The sequence below is a fragment of the Pinus tabuliformis genome, chromosome 7, assembly GCF_031772625.1.
Source record: "Pinus tabuliformis cultivar Carrire ecotype Pingquan chromosome 7, CPIR1, whole genome shotgun sequence".
Classification (NCBI taxonomy): domain Eukaryota; kingdom Viridiplantae; phylum Streptophyta; class Pinopsida; order Pinales; family Pinaceae; genus Pinus; species Pinus tabuliformis.
Genome location: NC_142293.1, coordinates 263921331 through 263947477, shown reverse-complemented (window position 1 = coordinate 263947477; position 26147 = coordinate 263921331). Strand labels below are relative to the sequence as shown.

At 41.4% G+C, this 26147-nt stretch overlaps 1 pseudogene; it reads right to left on the bottom strand.

The window, feature by feature from the left end:
* Positions 1 to 616: 616 nt before the first annotated feature.
* On the bottom strand, positions 617 to 25382 carry LOC149246870 (arginine decarboxylase-like; annotated as a pseudogene).
* Positions 25383 to 26147: the final 765 nt, after the last annotated feature.

Below are 26147 nucleotides of genomic sequence, written 5' to 3'. Positions count from 1 at the left end.
TGATACAATATCAAAATAAATATACCAATGAATAAGCCAATGATGATACCGAAAGAGGGAGAAGGAGGAGATGTTCTACTTTAATCACATTCAATATGGAGTTGACTGGCTACAATGACTCATATTTATCAGGTTGCATTGATGACAGGTGAGCTTCCTCTTGCTCCTCTAATGAGCCATCTAATGCCCAGGAACCATGTAATGTCTTCAAACATGGACTAGTCCTAAAACGTAAATCGCCCATAATGTGCCATTACTGTTTTTTCATTTTTGGCCGATCCAACGTCCATTTCAATTAGAAATTCACATTTGAAAATGAGGGATCTAAAATCAAGATTTCCTTTTTATCATAATAGTCAAGAGCAGGTCGAATAACTTTCTAAATCTTGGTTACAACCAAATAAAAGGAACTCACCTGTCAAAAACTATAAAATGGCATGTACAATTAACACTAAGAAATGAATTTACATCTCAAGTTCAAAACATGGTGGTTTTTTTTGCTACTATAAAACCTTCTATAGATGAAGAAATCACTGACATACCTAACTATACCTAATCCAACTAAAAATTCAGGGAAAATGAATGGTTTATTTTTATCAAGAGACCTAAAGTAGGGTTACCAGGTATCATGGTCACACTCGTGGTCGTGGTCATGGGATTCTTCATCGGTGTTACTGAAGACATAAGAGGTGGATGATGAGGAGGAGAGGTATGGTAGATATTTGAATGTCGAAGGAATGGTGTTAAGGTTAGAGATAACAGAGTCTAAGTCACAGTCATCATCCAAGTGTAGGGAGTCCTAAATGCGACACTTGATAGAACCGAACATCATGTTGGGTTCATGCATCAACAAATGAAGAAAATTGGTTGAGGTTCCACCACTATCATCATCAACTAGGAAAGTTTCCACCTTGCCATCACTATCACAGGTGAAGTCCGACAGAATGGCACATGGATTAGTTCGTTCGTTGAGCCTATGGATAGGCATCAATGGAAACAACTTCCCAATTTCCCAGAAGTTAGGAATTAACTTGAATATTGACATATTTATGTGACACATGGCGGGCCCTTCTGCGACAAGAAAAGATATGACATCCACATCTCATCTACAGTGGATAATGGTTCAAGCCTCAAGTTCCCTTCTTTGAACAAATCTAAGAACCTTGCTTCCATATGCTCTGTGTACATTTGGTTGTTGTGGAAATTCCCCATGGTAGTATTATCCATGATTTTTTTATACTCACCCATTAATTTCTTAGGAAAATTGTCCACCAAAGACTTTAGATCCATTCCAGCCACAACTGCAGATACAAAGTCCTTTTTCTCATGCATAGACACAACATCAAACACTAGAAGAGAACGGTGTGAAACCAGAGCTCTCCAACATTCACTGCATGTGATGAGATGGTTTACCCCTTCCTGGATATAGGCCACAGGAACTTCCTTGACCATAGTCACTGCATATGCTTCCAAACTATAAGCAACAAACATATCAGATGAAGAACACTTGGTACCTTCATAATCAATACCAAGCCCTCCTCCAATGTCACTAATCTTCATATTGGTGCCCAGCTTAACAAAATCACAGGATATATACATCACTTCGCTCACACCATCATTAAGAACTAAATGCATGGGATCTAAGACATACTATATAAAAGAAGAAGCTCAAGACAATCCAGCATCCCCAATTTCTACAATTTCAAAACGATGCCAACAATTTCCAAACTCATGAGCCCAAATTTTCCCTTGTCACTAGATTTGGCGCCAAAATGGCCACCATGTTTGGTCCTTAAGTTGGATCAAACCCCAAAAATAGCCCTCACGGTTAACTTGCATTTCACACTGAGAACCGAATCCAGTTCTTCTTCTTGCTCCAACACAATAACGCAATTAAAATTCAAGGGTATGGTAGTAAGCACCAATGAAATATATTCTTCATATTTGTATCCATTACAGACAAGCAAATCTTTAGGGCTTGATTTACACATGGAACCCATGGCTAGAAACAACTATAGTTTCGACCTAGCTTCAAGCCCAAATTCGTAGGGCTTCCCAAACTCCACAATGTTCTCCACAACATATTGATATTGATTGCATATGTATTGTAGAATCAAAGGTTGATTGTAGAGATTCCAGCCTGTGCTTCAGCACATCAGGAAACCTAATAATAAGAAGTGCTAACATTCCCAGCCCTCCCAAATATTTGGAGCCAACCACCTTCTTGATGATCTTCATCACATTGAGGTCGATAACCCCGTTCATCACATTGAGCTGATAACCATGAGATCGAATTGTTGGAAATATTGAGAGGGGGGTGAATCAGTATTTCTTACTTTTTAATTGTTCTAGTGATTGCAAAAAGCATACATAGATATGTATATGTATACACATAACACAGAAATCAACAGCTGGATTTAATGCTTTTATTAAAACTCAAGACAGTGCAATGAAATAAATACAATATAAGTATATATCTGATTGTGAATAGTTGCCAAGCTCCAACTTGGATTTCAGTGAGGCTCCAACATCCAGAGCACCAACTCTGTTTTGCAGTGGTTCTGCACTTAGAAGCACCTACCCCTAATGACTTTAATCCTGTTCAATTCTGAGGCTCCATCCTCTTGGGCTCCAACCCAATCTTGGTATAAACTGGTATGCTGCTACACTCTATTCAGCTGAGGTTCTCTCACTCCTACTCTCCTGCTTCTGCTGCTTCTACAACCTCCGCTGCTTCTGCTGCCTCCTCTGCCTCTGTTGCTTCTGCTGCCTCACACTCTGGTTCTTCACCACAACAACAACACCAACAGTTCTCTGTTTCCACTGTTTTATACATTCCCATTCCTTTGTCCATTCGTTTCCGCTTTCTCGCTAGCTCTTTCACTTCCTCCTCGCCTGCTTCAGCTTCCTCACCATTGGCTTGTCTGTCGCTGTAGCTTCCTCTGTCTCATCGTGCTCACAGGACACGTTAATTCATAACAGAGTGCCAAATAATCCATGGAAAACACATCTTCCTGGTTAAAAATGTAACAGTGCTCATTTTGACAATGATTGTGGGCATGCACAGAGTTCAGCTTCATTTAACAAATAGCCACGTCCAATCGCAATCATTTTGCCACGAATCACCCCATTTACCTGACGTTCAACCTTCTAAAACCATCAGACACAACCATCGTAAGCCTTTCGGTTTAAAACCACCCCGCAAGCAAAAACATGGTTACATAGGAAAATATATGAAAAACAGGCGAGAAACACTAATGGCAGATTTCAAATTTAGTTTACCCACTTCTATTCCTGTATCGGGTCCATAACTCCATTGCAATTGGTGATTCGTGACTCTCGAGGTGATCCAAGTGGATATTGGTGGCCATCCGCTAATTCCACTTGGATCCCCTCTAGTGCTTCTTTCAGTTTTTTCAGCTTCCTTAATTATAGCATAATTTACTATTTTTAGCAGTTTTTCGGGTCCTGAACTTCCAGAGCTGTTTTAAGGCCATAAACGACCTTTTTTGGGAAATCTACCAGCCATCAATTTTTCTGTCTAAAAATCATCTTTTCTGTCGTAGTCCTCAGAGAGATCTTTCCAATGGGCTATCACGTGTGTCAAACGGAGATAATACGACCAATTAACGACCTCGGGAAGTTGATGTACCAACTTACCCAAAAACGGGGCCCACAATTTAGCGTTTCATCTTCTAGGGTTAGGTTTTGGAATGTGAAGGGTTTTCCATTGTTTCTCAGAAATAAATAGGGCTTCGAGCCTCATTGTAACACAGTTGAGAGGCATGTAGCCACACATCTCTTCTCAGAGATAAGCTACCATCGCCCTAGCTGGTTTATTTCCATTTCTGGTTGTAAGCATATTTCAGTATTTTCCATTAATGAAATGAAGTATTATTTCCGCTGCATATTTGTGTATATGGTTATGTTTGTAATTTGTTGCATTCTTGTTTAAGTCTGGATCACGAGGGTCCTTTATATATCAGACCCATGACTCTGCCGATGGCCGATGGCCAATCCTCCACTTCTCCGATGGATCAGATGCGATATGGTATTAAACCATGTTTTAATGTTTAATCGGGTCCACATGCTTTATTGTAATCGACACTTCTAGTTGGACAAACCTCTGTGTAGCATTGCGATGAGTGGATGCGATATGATATTAAGTAGTAGTTGATAACCCCTTCAGGTCTGTGTGTAATCGCAATCGGGGGTCGCCCTTGGCAGAGGTCCGATGCGATATCGCTATCGGCGATCGCAAGTCGCACAAGGTCAGGGCTTGACATTAACGCAGACCACTCCATTTTTGTGATGCGATATTAGATGTCGGACCCGATATGACTCACCGCTCCCATGTAATAAATTTCCAGTCCAATTTCCGCCTCCGATAGTGTATTGTCGGGGATGTATAGTTTCCTCGCTGATAGTGTTAAGGCCGCTCCCGATAGTGTTTAAATGCATGCATATATATATTGTTCCATTGTTTTTACTTTGTTTATATATATATATATATTGCTCCACTTATGAACCTTACTCTTGGCATATGCGATATGCAATAGCTCTACTCCTCCGATAGAGTACTCCTTTGGCATTGTTGCTCCGATAGCTATTACCTGCATGCATATAAGCTCTCTGATGACTTATTTGCATGCCTCCATCAGCTCTGTCTGCTCTTTGCGTTGTTTGCTCCTCTTAGCTCCGATAACTCTGTGTGCTCCTCTTGGCTGTGTCTCCTCCTCTTGGCTTCGATAACTCTGTGTGCTCCTCCTGGCTCTGTCTCCTCCTCTTGGCTTCAGTATCTCTGTGTTCTCCTCTTGGCTCTCTCTACTCCTTGAATATTTCCATATTGACATCAATGACAATTTGTGTCCAACAATCTCACCCTTTGTTATTGATGGCAATATTCTTCTACTCTCTCCCCCTTTGACATCAATGGAAAAGGAAGGCATATGGACTCCCCCTGTCCTGCTAGATCTTTATGAATGAACTTGAGTGATGATAAAGAAATAATCCCCATCTTTTGACGCAAATGTTCAAATGCTTCTCAAGGAAGAGGTTTTGTGAAAATGTCAGCTATCTACTCCTTACTACTGATATATTCTAGGACGATGTTTTTTTCAGCTACTTGCTCACGGAGGAAATGATACTTGATTGGTATGTGTTTGGTTCTTGAGTGCATCACTGGATTTTTGCTGAGACTGCTAGCACTTATGTTGTCACAATAGACGGTAATCGGTTGATCTGTACATATGTCGACATCTTTTAGAGCTTCCTTCATCCATAGTATCTGTGTACAACAGTGTGCTGCAGCAATATACTCGGCTTCAGCTGTGGATAATGATATGGATGGCTATTTTTTTCTGAGCGAGGATACCAAACAGTCTCCTAGGAAGAATGCATTTCCACTAGTACTTTTCCGATCATCTATACTTCCATCCCAATCAGCATCGGTGTATGGAGTTACAGTCAGTGTTGATTTCTTTGGGTGCTGTTGATGCCTCGAAAATCGCTGCAACAACATAGGGGAAACCACCTGGTCCGGACCTTGATACAACTCCTTTTCCGTTTGGAATAGTGGCTCCGACTGGGGATAATGGGACCAGTTTCCCAAAAATTATAGGTAGACGGGATGGATGAATGGCTTATAGAATATGCTGGCGATAAACGAATAACTAAAACTATCAATAAAATATAATAACTATGATCTATCCCGGGAACTTATCGATTTCCTAAAGCGTAGCGTTTGATGATCTGTGCTTTAAGACAGGCATATAGATGACTCCATCTCTAAAACGTAGATATTAAATCATTCAAGACTGCTGTGCATAAATAGTTACGCAAAGCGATAACAACGAAATTACTACACTTCATTATTTATATCATTGTTACATGCATGATTAAAGAAAAGGGCATATCGCAATACATCCAATAGTGGAATGAGATAGAGATTTGTTGTTACAGCACATACATGTATTCAACAATAGCAAGAATAATTACACAACAATTCATATAAAAGGAATGAATACAGATACAGATAATAGTACCATATATGCTGATTAACACTCCCGTATATCAATCGCTATGTCACAGTCCTTCCTTCAACTCAGAAAACATCTCTAACAAAAGACAGTAGTGCGCAATTGCATAAAGAAACTTCCTTGTCAAATTAAGAACGATTGGTCGAGTTTCATAAAAGAATATAGGCTGAAGCACAGTAGTGCAAACTTCAGTCTTTAAGTCTATTACAAAATTTTACGACCCTTTCCAAAACAATGAAAGGGTCTATAAATACTAAGCTAATCTAAATATCAAATAAACAGAAATCCTACATAATTGGTATCAATAACTATTGATCCTATTTCTTGGAACGATCTGGCAGTCGGCAGCAATGATTCATCAGGTAGGCTCTTTGCCTTTAAACCTGAGCTGATTTATCGCTAGCATTGGTTCTACTTCAGGCGGTTTGTTGAGGCGCGAACTGAGCTGAGCAGCATATGTGGCATCTTGGATATCGGGAATTATACACCCGAGTGCATCAGTTAAACACTTGAGGGCAGACCTTTGTGTGTGTGGCTTGATCAGAAAGAGCCAATATGCATCGAAAGTCAAAGTGTTAACCCCAGCGATTAATCTTCCCTTCTCCTCTAAGTCAGGATAACTTGTTTGCTCAATCACATTTGCTGTTGTTATCCTTCCAGGTGTACACTGGGAGATCATGTTTGCCAGGTAGAGGGTGTTGTTGACTAGATCAATCATATTGCTTGCAGTTAATTTACATCTTGAAGCCGCCCTTTCTGCTTTCATCATTTGAGTGTGCCATTCTGTAAAGAGTATGTCCTTATAAGTTTCTTGGATTCTAGGCAACTTCGCTGCTTTTCCCACATCCGAATCTTGCCAGTCAAGATATCCACTTATGAGCTCATCGGCCTGGTCCAACTCATTCCTGGCCTTCTCTACCTGCTGATTGATGGATGTAGTTAGTTCGCACAATGGTTCTGCCTCAGTGAGTTGATTACACAGGAGTCTAATCTGTGATATTAGAGCATTGTTTATTTGCGATGCTTCTGCTCTGAACTCCTCCACCTTTTGGGTGCCTTTTATGACTTCGAGCCGTGATGATAATTGAGCTATTTGCTCATCCTTCGTTTTCAGCATCAGCTCATTTGCTGTCCTCAACTGTGCTAATGCCTCCGATAACTCCTTTTGTTTCTGGATTGCGCTTTGGTCGATCCTCTGCTTTTCTTCCTGCAATTGCTGGGTTAATTGATGATTCATTTGTTGTTGTACCAGCAACTGCTCCTCTGCTTGCGCTGCCCTCTGTTTTGCCTCGGTCACCTCTGCCTGTAATGCAAAAATATCTTGGTCCTTAGTCTTCAGCAGAAGACTTACCTCCGATGCCTTGTCGATAGTTGCTGCAGAATAGGCACCTGCATACTGTGATAGCTTTGTTAGGTCATCGGAGGGGTCCAATTCCTCCTTCCATACTACATTACCCGTGACTGTTTGTTCTGGAAAGGTAGAAGGTTGATCAATCCTTCGTCTTTTCCTTGATCGCTTCACAACTGCTCTATGCCGTGGGCTGTAGAAAACGTCCAAGGGAGGAATATCTTCCACTTGGAGGACAATTTGATCTGAAGGGTCTTTAGGAATTACCTCAACATCCTGGGAAATGGGTGGGCCGCTGGTTCCGCTTAGAACCTGAGGAGAAGTGATGTCCTGCGTATCATTTGTCTTAGAAGTGTCCCCATCTTTTGAACATTCCAATCCACTGATGATGGAATGAAATTGCTGCCATTCTTGAAATAATTTAGGGTCTATGGTAGTGTCTATATTGACATCGGTGGTTTGCTTCTGCTGCTCTTTTTCCTGCTCTTTCTTCTGCTGTTCTTCTTGTTCTCTCTTCTGCTGTTCTTCTTGTTCCCTTTTCTGCCTATCTGCCAGTTCTTTTTTCTGTTTCTCTTCTTGTTCCCTCTTCTGTTGTTCCTCTACCTCTTTCTTTTGCCTTTCCACTTGTTCTTTTCTCTGCATTTCTGCCTGTTGCTTCTTCTGATTTTCCTCCTGTTGTTTCTTTTGATCTTTTGTTATAACAAGAGGCTGGTTTGACTGTTGCCGACCAGACTCGCTTGAAGACGTCGCTGGGGTTGTTGCCAGTAAATCTAGAGGCAGAGTTTGCAACCTCTGCTCCCTAAGTTTATCGAACTCAGTTACCCCTTGATCATTATATTTTAATCGAGCAATTTCTCTAGCTTGACCTATTTTTTCGTTCGAAACAAATAGGTCGTCAAACCAATCTTCTTGATGATCAAATTTGGTTAATTTGGCCTGTTCTAATGCAGCATAGGCGTGTTTGCTTGGATCATATAGCCTATTCGGGATAGTGGCCAGGGTTAAAGACTGCATCTTTGTGGCTTCCTTTTCTGCGTGTTTGAGATCATGCAGAGTATATACACCAATTCTCAAGGGAAAAGAGGGCCAGCCCCTCTTCTTTTCTTTCTTGAGAGTCTGTGTAGTACTCTCTGCCATAATTTGATAGGAGACCTCTCTTGCTAGCAGTTTATCTGGAATATACAAAGGGAGAACATGCGGATTGGCTTGGCTGCCAAAAACTCTAATGTAGGTAAATCTCTCTTCTCCAAACCAACTTGCTACCGCCGGCAAATCAAAGGAAGCTAGGTAGGAGATCCTAGGAATGGGCTTATCAAAAATAGAATAATGAATGGGAACCATAAAGCCATTGCAGATTTGATACAAATGGTCCTTGTAAGAGGATTTCCACAATTTCTGGTGGTATATATGAATGGGTGAGGGGTCTTAGGCAGTCCATGTTGTTGGGAAAAGTATCCAATACGGAATGACCCTATCCCACTCTAAGGGTGATAGTACCTCAGCAACAATCGAAGCAAAGCTATCTAAGATTTCTTCTTTATGAAAGTAAAGTAGGGGAGAAAGAGATCCACTAACCGATGTCTTTCGCTAATGGTTGATCCAATCTTCTCTCCTTGCTGCTTGCTCCCAGCTCCTTGCTCTTTCACTGGCCCAGCTACCAAGATCCTGCAAAATGGCAAGAGAGGGAAACTACAAGAAGCATACATTCATAATTGATTTAAGGATTAGAATAAATCAAATACACAAGCATAACAATACACCATTGAGACACATGCATATAGAAGAACCTCAAATTCTTTATTAATGGAAGAAGTAAAGTTTAGGAAGTGATACAACCATAAAAGGCCCAATCCAGCATCACCTCCCAGCAGAAAGAAATCTCCTCTTCACCTCCTTCAAAGCAAATCACCCAATAGTTCTAAACTCAAACCAACAGCACTTCCTTACATTCACAAGATTCCAGCCTCCCTTAGACCTCATGAGAGAGCTCTATATATAGGAGTTTTGGAGAAAGGATGAGTCAACTTGAAGCTGGCATGAAGCTGACTAGTGTCCTCTCCCACTTTAGTTATTCTTCAGTTCTTGAGTCCACTTGGAGGTTCTTGCTTCCACTTGGAGATCTAGACCCTCTTACTCATCACCAGTCGAATTCCTTGATCCAAGTGTCATTTTGGAAGCTTCCTGTGCATTGACACCTTGAGGAATGACTGTGCCACATGTCCCAACTCGCCCAGCGCAGGTAGCCTTCTTTGCAGTTGACATTCAGCGCAGGTAGACAGTGGAGCAGTTGACATTCAGTGCAGATGCTCAGTGGAGCAGTTGACATGATCCAGAATTAGCTTGTTTTTGAGTGTTTTCAGGTGGAGAACTGATATTCAGTGTTGTGGCTTGCTGACCTTGTTCCTCTAGGGGTAGGAACAACATGTTTAGGGACTTTGGATCCCTTAGATTATGGACATTTCATGCTTCATGCTGTAAGGCACAAAAATGTCTATAACAATTGCCCCCTAAAGTATGAGGTCGTTTATCGGGTGAAATGCTTTATCAGGAGGATCCGAAGTTCATTCAATTGCTGAGAGGTGACCTGTAATAAAATACAATACAATACATTATGATTCATTTTTCTTTCATGATCGAGCTGAGGCGGGCATTCCCATGCTCAGCTTTATAAATTCATTTTGGTACATATAACAGACGACCGTCTGATGGTAGACTGATAATTCTCTGCTGAAATTATCATCCTTTGAGTAGGATGATCATCTACTGTAATGATGTACATGTCAAATGTCTTTATATTTCCTGAATATATATCGCAGCCCGGATGGATGAAACTAGATCCGGGGTCTTCAAACTCGTTCGATCTTCACTCTAAGTACAAGTCGATCCATGTGAGAATTACGCTGAAGTCGAACATGGAAGGACATCGCTTGATTACCGGTCAATAATGTAAACCATTAACAAGCGCGAGAGGAATCACCGATAATGATAATGACCCTCAAGGTACTGCAGTACAATTCACGTGGTGTGAATAAAGGACTTGGCGTCGAACACCATGCAAAATCTTTCAGTCGAAGGTCATTGATGTATACCTATCGCCGGAAGTGAGAAACTTGCCATTGAGGCATGCAAGCTTCAAAGTACTGAAGGGGGTTGTTCCTAGATCAACTTCTTGGATAATGAGCTGAAGTCGACAAGAAGCGATCCGTCAAAGGAGGGCCTTAATGAATCCCACATCAGTGACACGGAACGGAGCTAATGATTTTAGTGGAGGTGAAAACAATCTGTGACATATGATTCAGGGAGGCGGTCATGGGTGGATGAAGGATAATGTATGGCAGTGGATGGAACACGGTTGACTCTTTCCGAACAACATCTCTTGAACATATAACGACACTGATGCGATGGATCGGTAGCATTACCCCAAATGTGGATGGTTTGGCGAGACCATGGTGATGAGACCGGTGAATGAAACAACCCAACCCGATGTGGTACGGAGGAAAAGTGTCATGTTCAAGAGCGACTTGCTACCATTAAAGCTTTGAGGTTCTCCCAATTTTTCCCCAATCATTTCTGACCAGTACCTCTTTATTTTTGTCAAGCTTGAGGAGGATAACATATGCTTGTTCTATAACCTGCCGTTCGGGCAAGCCCATCGCTATGTTTTAACGAGCCTAGTGATAGGGAAACTCGTCCTCGTCTAAAGACAAGTTTGTCGCTATTTAATCATTTTAATGAGTCTAACGACAAGGAAAACTCGGTCCTTTTCATTTTTAGAGAGTCTGAAAAGGTACAGAAAGTTAACTCCAAAATTCGTTTTACGTCATCTAATCCCTTAAGTCCGAAAAAGTATAAAACAATACAGAAGGGATGATTTTTCGATAACTTTAACGAGCCGAATAAAACAAGCGCTCAACCTTTTTGTGCAATAATCCCTCGGGTCCAAAAAGATTAAAATCTAGAGGAGGGATAGCTCTTCCGGTCACTTTAACGGGCTGGAAGGCCAAAACTCGGCAAACTTTTCATATTTTACGAGTCAGTTGAAAAGAGCTCAAAGAAGACTCGTCTTTTGAGGAACGAGTGATAAACAGGGATAGCAGCAGATTCCAGGTACAGGTTGGAATTTTCCAATCACGGCAGTGTCACAAGGATGGCTAGGTGAAATCACTCTTCGCAGCGGTTCCTCAAAATGGGTAAACAATCATATGGAGGTGAACGATCGGCCAAATGACGGTGGAGGTGGCAGGTGCAAACACGACCAAGGCTTTTTATGGCTGATAAATTTACGATCACAGAGGTTATTTACCGGGATAGGTTCATTTTTTATTTAAAAATGAGCTTAAACTCTGGGGGAAACATTGCTCACTGCTTTTATTTATTTTTTAACGAGCATGAAGACCGCGTTAAAACTGCTCGGATCTTGCGTTTATTTTTTAACGAGCATGAACTTTATGCTAAAACTGCTCGAAATACCAGTCATAAGATAAGAAATGTCTCCTGTGAGATCTCTATTTTTTAAGGAGTTTCATCTTCACTAAGCTTTACTCCATATCCTTTCTTTATGCAAGTTCGGAAACGACTAATCCAAAAAACAGATAAATAATCGCTCTTTGCTTGCACTCCAAAAGGTTTGCATGCCCCCAGGTATAAAGTACAATTTCAAGGCTGCCCCTACTTATCCATGAAAACATTTGTTTTAAAGGGTGAGGCTTACCTCTTTCTCGTTACCCAAAGATTGTTTCGTTAATCTTTCAAACAAAACATTTCTTCGGCACTGTCTACCGAAATAGACAAGGGTGAATGACTGTTGTCAAACACGTAACCTTGACAAAAGAATCCTATTCCAGAACAACCCCTCTTCCATCCACGGACGGGGTACGGACTAGTCATACTCTTTCGCAGAAATTCTACCTTATACCCAAGGTTTTCTCTGCCCGAAGCAGACCAGGATGCATGCCCCCTGGGTTCCAGTCCCATCTTTCCGAATCACTCGCACTCATCGGGAAGGAGGACTGGGGGTGGAGACATTTCTTGATTGAATAGACCATTCAGGGTTGGTATGTGACTATTTGCGATGCGTGATCCCGGAAATGAAAGTTGGTCTACGAGCTTGACCATTCTTCCTTCGTGTGGAAAACACATTACTCTAAAGAGTGAGGAGACTATTGCTCCCATGCAATATATATAGTCTCGTCCAAGGAGTAGGTTATAATCCAAGGGTCCTTGAATCACCATCACGTTCATTTGAACAGTCTTCCCTTTCAATGTAACAGGCACATTGGGGAGGATCCCTAATGGTCGACTGGTTCCTTTATCGAAACCCGAGAGATTTCTTATCTCAGGCAAAAGCGCTGGGGAACCCAGTGCTTTCCAAGCAATAGAGGAAAGGATACTCACAGATGCCCCTTCGTCAATGATAGTGCCAGCCATTACCATTCTGTAAATTTGGACTATCATTCTGAATGGTATACTGGCTGGCAACCGGGGTCTGCCTAGTTGGTTCCAATCAAAGGACACAACCAGGTTGCTTGGTGGTGGGACCGAATACACGGCCGGATATGACCCTGACGATGTTCCTTCCTACGATAAAGGAATGGGCGCATTTCCCTGATGCTCATCAGAGTCTGTGTTGATGAAAAGAATCTGGAAGGTGTCATCCTTATTCTCTTCGGTGAGGGTGTCATTTGAAGATGAATCTTCAGTGACGGTGTCATTTGACGATGAAACTTCTAAAGGAAGAACCGGGTCAACTGCCGTTTCGACCTTTGGACTTTCGTCCGGTCTGGATTCAGTAGATTCATTTTCAATGGCTGACGCTTCAGCTGACCACTTGAGCGGGCCAGCTGTATTCTCAACCAACGAAGGACTTGGCACGAGTTTTTTGTGTCCAGGAGGAAGTCTCAACGGTGAAACCGGACGATCTTCCAAAACTCTCTTCGCTTCGTCTAAGAAGGGACAGCGGTGGATGGCGTGATCGCCTTCACACAGTCTGCAGGGGGATCTTGCTCTCCCTCTTTGTCTTGAACCTTCACTTTCGCTGGTTGACGGTAAGCATTCAACATGGCTATCAGAGGTTGATGCTCCCGAATTGTGCAAACGAGGGGACCAGTCCCTTAGTATCTGGGGAATACAGGGACAATCTCTATGGAAGTGGTCTCCTCTACATATGACACATGGCAATTTAGGCCCGGTCTGTGCTGTGTGTGGATTTTTGTCAGATGTCTTTTGCTTGCCCCCAGTCGCCTTAGGCTCCTTCTTCTTCTTCTCTCTCTTCTTCTTCTCCTTCTTCTCCATGGGAGCTTGGCTTTTGCCGGCTCTACCTTGCGAATATGAAGGATTGGAGGAAGAGTTATAGGGAGTAGAAGGATGGTGGGCAGCTCTAGACTCATCTAACTGTTGACTCGACTGTTCAGGAACCATGGTGTTCTGAACTACATTGGTTGAGAATAGCCAAATTGGCAGGCCAATTGTCAGTCCTGGAAGCGACAACGTGGCCATGTGGGGTGCACCAACTTCTCCCCAAGAGGAGAAAGGACTAGGATTTCCATCATGAGGAATTCCTTGGTTGGGGCATTCCATGTTCTCAACCTACAGATCAACGCAGGAATAGGAGGTGATTATGTTCCGTTTAAAATAAATTTTATAACGACGCTTTAGACATAACTTTCTTTTTCACTTTTTAAGAGTCGAGAAAAAGCTAAAGATGACTCTAGTCTCCTTCGATGTTTTAACGAGCCCGAAGTGACAAATGCTCGGATGGACTTTTTCAGTTATAGAGTTTGAAAAAGGCCAAAATAAACTGCTCTGGAGATCTAGGCAGAGGGTGTGCCAAACTTTTCGCAAAACCACAGAATACGTTTTACGGTATGGGTGGTCGATCTTCGTGAATGCTGTGTTCACTGCATTGCGATCAGTAGGGCGGCCGACACGGTTTCCTATGGATAAAGGCTTTGTTCCTATAGGGGTCTCCCAATATATACGCGACGGTACGTGGGAGCACAAGTCCGTATTGATACGTATCGCTTCACCGTGGAGGAATCACCCAACCACTCAACGCTAAGATATCACGTTTAACGATGCCGGAACACGTCTCTAGCTTAGACCTCTATGTGTTTGCGTTATGTTTCAATGCGTTGTTATGTAAATTCAATTCACTTTAAGTTGATCTTGTTTAGCAGTTTGCCTTTATGGATCACCACGAGATGTATAATACAACTTCCTAAATGCAGTCTAAGATGATAAGCAAGCTTTTCAATCTTTCAACTTTGAAAATCTTAACTACTGAGGGAAAAGAAAGACATCATCTTTTCACACCGATCATAGAGCACACACTAATGCACTTTTCCCTAAATCAACATACAAGCTGTCAAAATGCACATGCACAATGCAGGTATTTCTTTTCTCTTTCTTAATGTTGGTGTATTGCAAAAAGAAAGTTGTTGTATAATTTCGAATTCAATTTCAAGTGAAAGCAAACAAGCTTTGTCCAAAATCAAAAGACACCTTAAGATTTACTTGTTTCAACACTAGACATGTATAAATTCAAACCATATGACGAAAGCAAAAGCTTAATCAGCTATGAACAGCAAACAAACTAACTCTTAAGATCAATACGACACTTATCACAGGTCTAGATCTAAGAGGCCACAGCAAGACTAGTTCACTTTCGTTATGGGAAACTGCAAATGATATAAGAAATACACAAAGAAAAAATATAGTTTCTTTATACAACCGAGGCGGAATAGTGGCAAGGAAAGTTGGTTTCAGATAGGTACATTGACTGATAACAGGCTGCAAAAACAAGGATGAAAACAGGGCAATAAACAGGAGGGAACCCCAGTAGCACTGGGCAAAACTGGTTCAGCGCAGGTAGTAAACTGTCAGTTTGACCTTCAGCGCAGGTAGCCCCTTCGGGACCTGCGATGAAATGCAGACTGCCTTCACAGTGCCTGCAATGAAGAGATAAACTTTCGTTTTTCTCAGTTTCCGGGTCACAGATTGCTCAAAAATTCACAGTTTTTGGCCAAATCAGAAGCTATCAATCAAGTACACACTAAATGGTAATTAGGAGGATGAAAAGATATCACTAAGAGCTATTCAGAGTCCTTGTGGATCAGCTCTTCAAATCATAAACATGCCCAGAAACTGAGCTAGAGTAGCTGCCCTCTACTTTGCATTTGAAAGATTCAAATGCAGTTCGATTCGGTACTCCCTGTGTTTAGGAAATGAATAGCAAAAACACAAACAACCAACAAGATACGATCCCCAGTGGAGTCGCCAATTTGTTGTTGGGAAAAGTATCCAATACGGAATGACCCTATCCCACTCTAAGGGTGATAGTACCTCAGCAACAATTGAAGCAAAGCTATCTAAGATTTCTTCTTTATGAAAGTAAAGTAGGGGAGAAAGAGATCCACTAACCGATGTCTTTCGCTAATGGTTGATCCAATCTTCTCTCCTTGCTGCTTGCTCCCAGCTCCTTGCTCTTTCACTGGCCCAGCTACCAAGATCCTGCAAAATGGCAAGAGAGGGAAACTACAAGAAGCATACATTCATCATTGATTTAAGGATTAGAATAAATCAAATACACAAGCATAACAATACACCATTGAGACACATGCATATAGAAGAACCTCAAATGCTTTATTAATGGAAGAAGTAAAGTTCAGGAAGTGATACAACCATAAAAGGCCCAATCCAGCATCACCTCCCAGCAGAAAGAAATCTCCTCTTCACCTCCTTCAAAGCAAATCACCCAATAGTTCTAAACTCAAACCAACAGCACTTCCTTACATTCACAAGATTCCAGCCTCCCTTAGACCTCATGAGAGAGCTCTATATATAGGAGTTTTGGAGAAAGGATGAGTCAGCTTGAAGCTGGCATGAAGCTGACTAGTGTCCTCTCCCACTTCAGTTATTCTTCAGTTCTTGAGTCCACTTGGAGGTTCTTGCTTCCACTTGGAGATCTAGACCCTCTTACTCATCACCAGTCTAATTCCTTGATCAAAGTGTCATTTTGGAAGCTTCCTGTGCATTGACACCTTGAGGAATGACTGTGCCACATGTCCCAACTCGCCCAGCGCAGGTAGCCTTCTTTGCAGTTGACATTCAGCGCAGGTAGACAGTGGAGCAGTTGACATTCAGCACAGATGCTCAGTGGAGCAGTTGACATGATCCAGAATTAGCTTGTTTTTGAGTGTTTTCAGGTGGAGAACTGATATTCAGTGCTGTGGCTTGCTGACCTTGTTCCTCTAGGGGTAGGAACAACATGTTTAGGGACTGGATCCCTTAGATTATGGACATTTCATGCTTCATGCTGTAAGGCACAAAAATGTCTATAACAGTCCACCTCCAACCAAGGACGGGAAACTCAGGATTAAAACATAACGTATCTAAAATGTATGCACTGTAATAAAACGGGGGAATTTTCCTTTCAGTAACAACATAACCTTTTCTAAAATCACGAACAGCTACGACTAACTTATCAGAGAGAATAGTAGCCCAATCCATAATTATGTTGTTTACTGCTGCTTCCATTAGAGGAACCATCTCTATGGTAAAATTAGCAGAGTCATGTAATCCCCATAGCCTACACATCATTATCCCCGCATAACAATAGGGAGAAGCCAAAGAATCGACTGAGTACTTACCGGAAGACTCGTGCTTGTGTTTGGCTGGATTCTGCCTCCAATCCCGGATGGGTTCGGATTCTACTTCATTATCAGCTGCAAATTTCTCCAGGAACGTCTTGTTATAGACTTTCTCTGGCTCAGGCAAATGATACATTTGCCTTAGATGTTCTGGCTTGAACGATCCAAAAATCCTCCCATCTCTGGTGCAAAGAGTTCTGTCGAGGATTGGAATTTCCTCAATTGCCCATCGCACGACGTCTGTGTAGGGGAGAATCTGTTCTCTGGCTGCTATCCTGTGAAGGAAAGAGTCGGCTAAGTCTTTGAGAGTGGACTCAGACTTGCGAGTAGGATCCGCAGTAGCTTCTGTCACTGCCTTCTCTGGTTGTTCGGCTTCAATCAAATTATATGTGCCTTGCCATGTAGCTCTAGTAAGGCCCGTGCATGTAGTATCCGATATTAAGCCCTTCTTTTTATCTGTGGCAGCTTGTCCTGCAACTGATGAAGCAGCGGAACCCGCGGTCTTCTTAGATTTCTTTCCCATCATGCTCAGGCTTCTGTTGGAAGATGAATCCTGCACAAAGGCAAGAAAAACCGTAACATAGAAATATAATGATGAGGACTCATGGTGGGAAAGATATATCAATTGAAGCGTGCTGAGAGATTAATTCTCAAAAATGGCTGCGGATCCAATCAATGGGCAGATATTGCAGATATATTAAATGGTCGTTTAAGGCCTGCTACTCCTTAAATGCTTATTACGCCATTATCCGGTTGAATGACTCCCTTAAGCGTGCAATGGATATTTTGGCGGTTGAGCGCAGGTGATCGTTAATCGAAGGGGCAAAACTTTAAATATGAATACATCACCTTATCCCTCCATTTAACGGCTTTTTCGAAATCCGCGCTTTATTGATCGGAAATCAATAACACTTTAGATCTTCAAGCTATACCTTTTGAAATTCTGATCGCCGATGGCGATATCGCATCGCATGGGGAGAATGGGCATTATATAATCATAAGCATAGGATCCTCCGAACGCCGATTGCGACGTCGCATCGGATTAGCGCGAAAAAACAATATGACAAGGTGCATTTAGAGTGAATTGCCGATTTCCCGATCGCCGATATCGCATCGCATCGGGGGTAAGACCTAAGCGCCTTATTAATGTGCATGGGATGTTCCCGACTGCTGATTGCGCAATCGCATCGGATCAGAGTAAATGACTTAAACTGCCTTGACCGCATATGAAGTATCGCCGATACCCGATCGCCGATATCGCGTCGCGTCGGTGCTTATGTTATGTGTGTTTTTTAAGATGTGTATGAACTGTTGCCGATCGCCGATTGCGATATCGCATCGGGGGTAATCAATATGCCGCTTATTTATATTTCTTATGTCATTGCGATATGCGATCTTGCGATCGCTTTATCGCAATGACAAAGATTTGCCTTATTTCTTTTTTGGGTCTTTTCAAAAAGGGTTTTATGAAATGAATTCATTTGATTATCGAACCTCTTTTGAGCAATAAAAGAATTGATACCAATTAAATTTTAAAGGGACCCATTTCATACGTTAATATTTATAAGTAAAGATGATATGAAATGGGGGGTTGTTGTAGAGCACAACAGGTGCCAAAGACCAAAATCAGAAGTTCCCTTCAGATATTTGAGAATTCTTTTTACGGCTAATAAATGGGATTGTTTGGGAGCAGATTGAAATCTTCCCACCATTCCTACTGCTTGCATTATGTCAGGTCGTGTAGCTGTTAAGTATAGAAGGGCTCCGATCATTGACCTGTAATGAGTTGCATCCACTAGAGGGGAGTCATCATCTTTTCTCAGTTTGCAGATTGTGGTCATAGGAGTGCTCATGGGTGCACAGTGCTCCATTCCATATTTTTTGAGCATGTCTTTTAGATATTTGGTTTGAGATACTTGAAGTCCAGGGAAGTGGGACAACTCTCCTATCATTGACATCTCAAACTCTTTTGACATGCTTTGAGAAAATTCATGGCTCATTTCATCATTATTACTAGCAAAAATCAGATCATCGACATAAGCAAGAGCAACTAGTAACTTACCTTCATCAGTCTTTATGTATAGATTACTTCCAGCCACTCCCTTTTTGAAGCCTTGTTGTTGTAGGTAGTGATCCAATCTTGCATACCAAGCTCTAGGAGCTTGTTTCAACCCAAATAAAGCCTTTTTCAACTTACATACTAAGTCTCTTCCTCCTGTTAGATCAAAACCTTCTGGCTACTCCATGTATACTTCCTCCTTGAGTTCCCCATTCAGAAATGTTGATTTCACGTCCATTTGATAGATTTTGAATCCTTTTGATCAAGAAAATTCCAAGAACATCCTGATAGCTTCCATACGGGCCACTGGTGCAAAAGTCTCTTCAAAGTCAACTCCTTCAATTTGTGAATAGCCTTTGCAGACAAGTCTTGCCTTGTTTCTAATAACTTGTCCTTCCTCATTCATTTTATTTTTGAACACCCATTTGCTTCCTATTATGTTTTTGTCCTTTGGACGAGGTACCAGCTCCCATGTCTTGTTCTTCTCAGTTTGGGACATTTCTTCTTCCATGGCTTTTACCCAATGAGCATCCTTACTTGCTTCTACAAATGTTTCTAGTTCTATCATAGATTGGAGAGCAATGACTTTTCTCTTGGGTGTGATTGCCATGCTTCTTCGGGTCTGCACACCTTCATCTCTATCGCTAAAGATCTGCTCTTCTGGATGATGTCTTTGGACATAATTCATCTTTGAAGGGGTATTAGGTGGTTTTCTTTCATCTTCTTCTTCTTCTTCTTCCTCTTCTATTTCTTCTTCTTTAGGTTCTTCTTCTTCAATGAGAGAGTCATCTTCATGTTCTTTAATTTCCTTTTCTGGAAGATCTTCATCATCCTTTACATCAATGCTTTTCACTATTTTCTTCAGTCGATAATTATAGCACTTGTAAGCCTTGCTCCATGTAGAGTATCCAAGGAATATCACTTCATCAACCCGAGAATCAACCTTTCCGGGTGAGCCATCATTTATTTTCATGAAGCACTTGCTTCCAAAGATCTTGAACTACTTCACCGAAGCAGGTCTTCCTTTCCATAGCTCATAAGGAGTTTTTCCACAATTTGGTCTTAATTGAGTTCGATTTAATTTATAAACAGCTGTCCATACTGCTTCTCTTTAGAATATAGGCTGTAAGTCTGCTACTAATAACATTGTTCTTGCCATTTCTTGGACTGTTCGATTTCTTCTTTCAACTACCCCATTTTGCTGAGGTGTTCTGGCAGCCGAGAATTCCCTTTTAATTCCATGAATATTACATAACTCACTAAACTCATTTGATGTGAATTCTCCTCCTCTGTCTATTCTGAGGCACTTAATTTTTGAATCTTTTTCATTTTATACAAGGGCTTTTAGATTCTTAAAAGACTAAAAAGTTTCAGATTTATACTTTATGAAATATATCCACATCATTCTAGCATAATCATCAACAAATAACACAAAGTACCTTTCTCCTGGGAGTGCTTGATTTCTAGTTAGCCCACACACATTAGCATGGATGATCTCGAAGGGCTTCGATGTAGAGAGCTCCTTTGTCTTGTGGCTGATTCTGGTCTGCTTTCCATGTTGACATTGACCACATACTGCTTGATTTGGTTTGAACAGACTTGGGATGTCTCGTACAACTTTGATCTTGTTGATATTGATCAGATTTTCGAGGCTTTTATGTCCAAGTCGAATGTGCCACAACCAATGTTCATCTGTCTGACTCAAGTAGCATTTATTTTCTTGAATCTTGTTCAGAATGTAAATGTTGTCTGGTGTTCTCACCCCTTTTGCCACAAGTTTCCCTAAGGCAAAGTTCATTATTTCACAGTCTTTGGTGCTGAAAACAACCTTATGTCCTTGATCAAAGATTTGGCTGGCACTCAGGAGGTTGTGTTTGAGTCCGTCAACCAGTAGAGCATCTTGAGCTTTTCCTATTCCATTGATCAAAGTAATTGTTCCTTTTTCTGCATTTCTGCCAGATCTGCTTCCAAAGGACACATTCCCTTCCTTTTTGCTCAGTGAGACAAACTTCCTTCTGTCTCCTGTCATGTGTCCGGAGCACCCACTATCTACAAACCACTGGTTTCCATTATTTTGAGCATATAGAGCCAGGCCGTATTTGTCCATGTTGGAGTTCTTTCTACTCATCTTTCTTCCTTTGAGTGGGAAGTCTTGTTCATAGTGTCCATTATTGTAGCAGAAAGAGAAAATCAGATCAAATTTGGTCAAGGGATCAAATGAATTGAAGGTTTTTATTTGTCCCTACCTTTTGGGGGCATATGAGTTGATTATTCGGTCCTTTAGCTTTATCTTTTCACTTCTACAAGCCATACAATGTCTGGCTTGATGACCGAAGTTTTTACAGTGAAAGCAGTGTCCAAGAAAGATGGTTTTGTACTTGTTGAAGCAACCACGGTTTGAGTCAATTTCCTTCCTGGGAATTACTCCTCCCTTGTTCTTTGAATTTGCGATGGGCCCTTGCTGGAGTACAGGTTTGTATTTGCTGTAGTGTCCATGATTCGACTCCACATTCTTCTTTGGAGTAATTCTCTCTTCATTCTTGGGATATGGGATGCACTTTTGATAACATACTTTTACATATTTTGGATTGCAGGAAAGTGCATCAGCATAGCTTTTCACACCATTTTTAGTGCTTGAGGATTCTCCTTTGAAACCTATTCCAGACTTGTCATGTTGAGTTTTTTTATTTTTTAGAATAGTCTCAAGTATTTGAGAGCTTTTACAACCCTTTTTAATTTTCTCCAACTCCTTTCTCACAGACACTATTTCAGCCTCACGTTCTTGACAAGTCTCTTCTTTTTCTTTAAGCTTTTCTTCCAAGAGATCTTCTCTCCTTCTTATTTCCTCGTTTTCCAGTTTGAGAGAAATGATTTTGTTCCATAGTTTCTCATTTTCTTCAATGGTGCTTATTAACAGTTCATCTACATTTCCTTCTAGCCTTGAGTCATCATCATCTGTGAGTGCCATGAATAATGTTTCTTGGTTTTCATCATGATCACTTTCCTCATCTGATTTCTTTATGATGACCATAAACTCATCCTCATCAGACTCATCTTTCTTGGAGAAGAAGATTTTCTTATTGAACACTTTCTTTTTGTGTGCCATTCTTTTAGAATTTCCTTCATCATCACTGTCATGTTTATGAGGACATCTTGCTGCGTAATGACCTATTTTACTGCATTTAAAACAGATAAGATGATACTTGCCTTTAAGCTTAGATCCTCTCTTCAGCGTTCATACAAATTGAGCCAATTCGGATTCCACATCTGACTCATCACTACAGTCATTCCTTCCTTTCCCCTTCTTTGAATTTGAGGCCTTAAATGCCGCATATTTGGAGCTTGGGCCACCTTTCCTCATTTCATAGGCAGTGAGAATTCCATGGAGTTCATCCATTTTGAGGGTATCTAGATCCTTTTCTTCTTGTATAGCACTTATTTTGGAGTCAAATCTGTCTGGAAGAGACCTTAATACCTTTTGAACAATGGTACTTTCTTCAATTTTTTCCTCCAATCCTTTCAGGGAATTCACCACTTCAGCTACTCGGAGGAGGTATGCTGCAATATCTTCTTCATCTTCCATCCTCAAACTTTCAAATTGTCTTCTGTGAGTTTGAAGCTTTGCCTTTTTGACTTTTGAGTCTCCATCGTACAAGCCAACTAGCTTCTCCCACATTTCTTTTGTAGAGGTACAGTGCATGACTTTTGTAAACTCGGAATCACTGATTCCACTAGTGATGGAGTTCATGGCCTTTGCATTTGCGATGTAGGCTTTCCTCTTGTCTAGGTCTGTTGGAAGAGTGGAAGTCATTCGGTATTCATTTTGAACAAAATGCCAGACTTCAGGTCCAAGGGACATTAAGTAGTAGGTCATTATTTTCTTCCAGAAACCAAAGTTAGTGCCATCGAATAAAGGAGGTCTTCCTTATGCTTCGTGATTTCTCATCATGGCTGCGGATCCTTCTTCAAGCTGTTAGGCTAGTATGAAGAAGCCTGCTCTGATACCAATTGTTGTAAATACTGAGAGAGCGGAGAATCAATATTTATTACTATTTAATTGTTCTAGTGATTGCAAAAAGCATATATAGATATGTATATGTATACACAGAACACATAAATCAACAGCCGGAATTAATGCTTTTATTAAAACTCAAGACAATGCAATGAAATAAATACAATATAAGTATATATCTGATTTTGAATAGTTGCCAAGCTCCAACTTGGACTTCAGTGAGGCTCCAACCTCCAGAGCACCAACTCTGTTTTGCAGTGCTTATGTACTTAGGAGCACATACCCCTAATGATATTAGTCATGTTTAGTTCTGAGGCTCGAACATCTTGGGCTCCAACCCAATCTTGGTATAAACTAGTATGCTGCTACACTCTATTCAGCTGAGGTTCTCTCACTCCTACTCTCTTGCCTCTGCTGCTTCTACAGCCTTTCCTACTTCTGCTGCCTCTTCTACCTCTGTTGCTTCTACTACCTCACACTCTAGTTCTTCACCAGAACAACAGCGCCAACAGTTCTCTGTTTCTACTGTTTTATACATTCCCATGCCTTTGTCCATTCGTTTCCGCTTTCCCACTGGCTCTTTGGCTTCCTCCTCGCCTTCTTTAGCTTCCTCGCCACTTGCTTGTCTGTAATTGTAGCTTCCTCTGTCTCATCGTGCTCACAGGACACGTTAATTCATAAGAGAGTGCCAAATAATCCATGGAGAACACATCTTCCCAGTTAAAACTGTAACAGCGCTCCTTTCGACAATGATTGTGGGCATGCACAGAGTTGAGCTTCATTTAACGGATAGCCACATCCAATCGCAATCGATTTCACCATGAATCGCCCCATTTACCTGACGTTCATCCTTCTAAAACCATCGAACAAAGCCATCATAAGCCTTTCGGCTTAAAACCACCCCGCAAGTAAAACATGGTTACACAGGAAAATATATGAAAAACAAGCAAGAAACACTAATGGCGGATTTCAAATTTAGTTTACCCACTTATATTCCTGTATCGGGTCCATATCTCCATCCCAATCGGCGATTCGTGACTCCCGAGGGTCCTTTATATATCGAACCCATGACTCCGCTGATGGTCGACAGCCAATCCTCCACTACTTCGATGGATTGGATGTGATATGGTATTAAACCATGTTTTAATGTTTAATCAAGTCCACATGCTTTATCGCAGTCGGCGCTTCTAGTCGGACAACCCTCTGTGGAGCATTGGGATGGGCGGATGCGATATGATATTGAGCAGCAGTTGATAACCCCTTCGGGTCCGTGTGTAATCCCAATCAGGGGTTACAATTGGTGGAGGTCCGATGCTATATCGCTATCGGCGATCACAAGTCGCATAGGGTTAGCGCTTGACGTTAATGCAGACCACTCCATTTTTGCGATGTGATATTAGGTGTGGGACCCGATATGACTCACCGCTCCCGTGTAATAAATTTCAAGTCCAGTTTCTACCTCTGATAGTGTAACGGAATCTATACGTGAGTTTTGGCCTCCGATAGTGTATTGTCGAGGATGTATAGTTTTCCCGCCGATAGTGTTAAGGCCGCTCCCGATAGTGTTTAAATGCATGCATATATATATTGTTCCATTGTTTTTACTTTGTTATATATATATATATATATATATATATATATATATATATATATGTATTGCTCTGCTTATGAACCTTACTCTTGGCATATAGGATATGTGATAGCTCTACTCCTCCGATAGAGTACTCCTTTGGCATTGTTGCTCCAATAGCTGTTACCTGCATGCATATAAGCTCTTTGATGACTTATTTACATGCCTCCACTGGCTCTGTCTGCTATTTGCGCTGTTTGCTCCTCTTGGCTCCGATAACTCTGTGTGCTCCTCTTGGCTCTGTCTCCTCCTCTTGGCTCCGATAACTCTATGTGCTCCTCTTGGCTCTGTCTCCTCCTCTTGGCTCTGATAACTCTGTGTGCTCCTCTTGGCTCTGTCTACTCCTTGAATATTGCCATATTGGCATCAATAGAAATCTGTGTCCAACACGAACAACCTCGTTCCCATTATAATTCACCACAAAATATGGAGCTACCCACTCCTTGAATCTATACAACAAAAAATAATGGGCAATGGACCAAGAGATGGGTGTAGCAACAATGCCTACATCATTTCCATTAGAAAACAGGGGGTTGGGAAAAATCAGAACCAAAAGAACAAGAAGAGATCCCTCCCCTAGCAGCCATAGATACGAAGGGGGTTATGATGGGGAGACTCCACAATGCCTAAGCAAGCCAAGGGAAGCATCCCTTCCAACATTTTTACTCTCTCTTGGGATTCAGAGCGACATGGGTCATTACTCTAACGAACTTCCAACGCAGCATTTAATGTAACTGCTTATGATTATACAACGACAATTTTTTTTTAATCATCTAACACATCAAATCATTGGCACAAGAGAGTACATAATGGCACATAGGTGAGTTCTTCTCAAAGGGAAACACCTCACAACATAATTATTAGTTTGAAGTATTTGCTAATTTTTAACGTTGACGTTAATCAATACAAAACAACACAAAGGCATTGTTGACACCTAATCTTCATGATTGGGGGAATTTGTGTAAATAAATAAATTAGGAATGTGAACAGTCATCGGGAGATGAACTGAACAACCACTCCTATTGTATATAACAATAACCTACCTATGGAATAATAGATGAATCAGTTTTACTGCCTTTGGAGAGTTACTGCCTGGCCTAACATGGTATCAGAGCCAGCTTCTGTTCTTTGTAACTCCCTCCTGCATAGTCTGCCCATGTTTTGCAGGCTGACATGTCTGTCATATCCCTGCGAAATCTCAGTCATTGTTCAATAATTTCGTTGTGTGTGAGTTCCATTTTTCTATGCGTTATATGCATGGATTAGTTGTGAGTCTCAACCCAAGCCTGCACCTGCCTGTTCTTTTGAATACAATAATCGCTCTCTGGCTGTCCTGATAGAGAACTGAACAATCAGACCATGTCATAAATGTTTCAAAAGGGCGTTATTCCTCCATTGCATGAATTGCTTCAT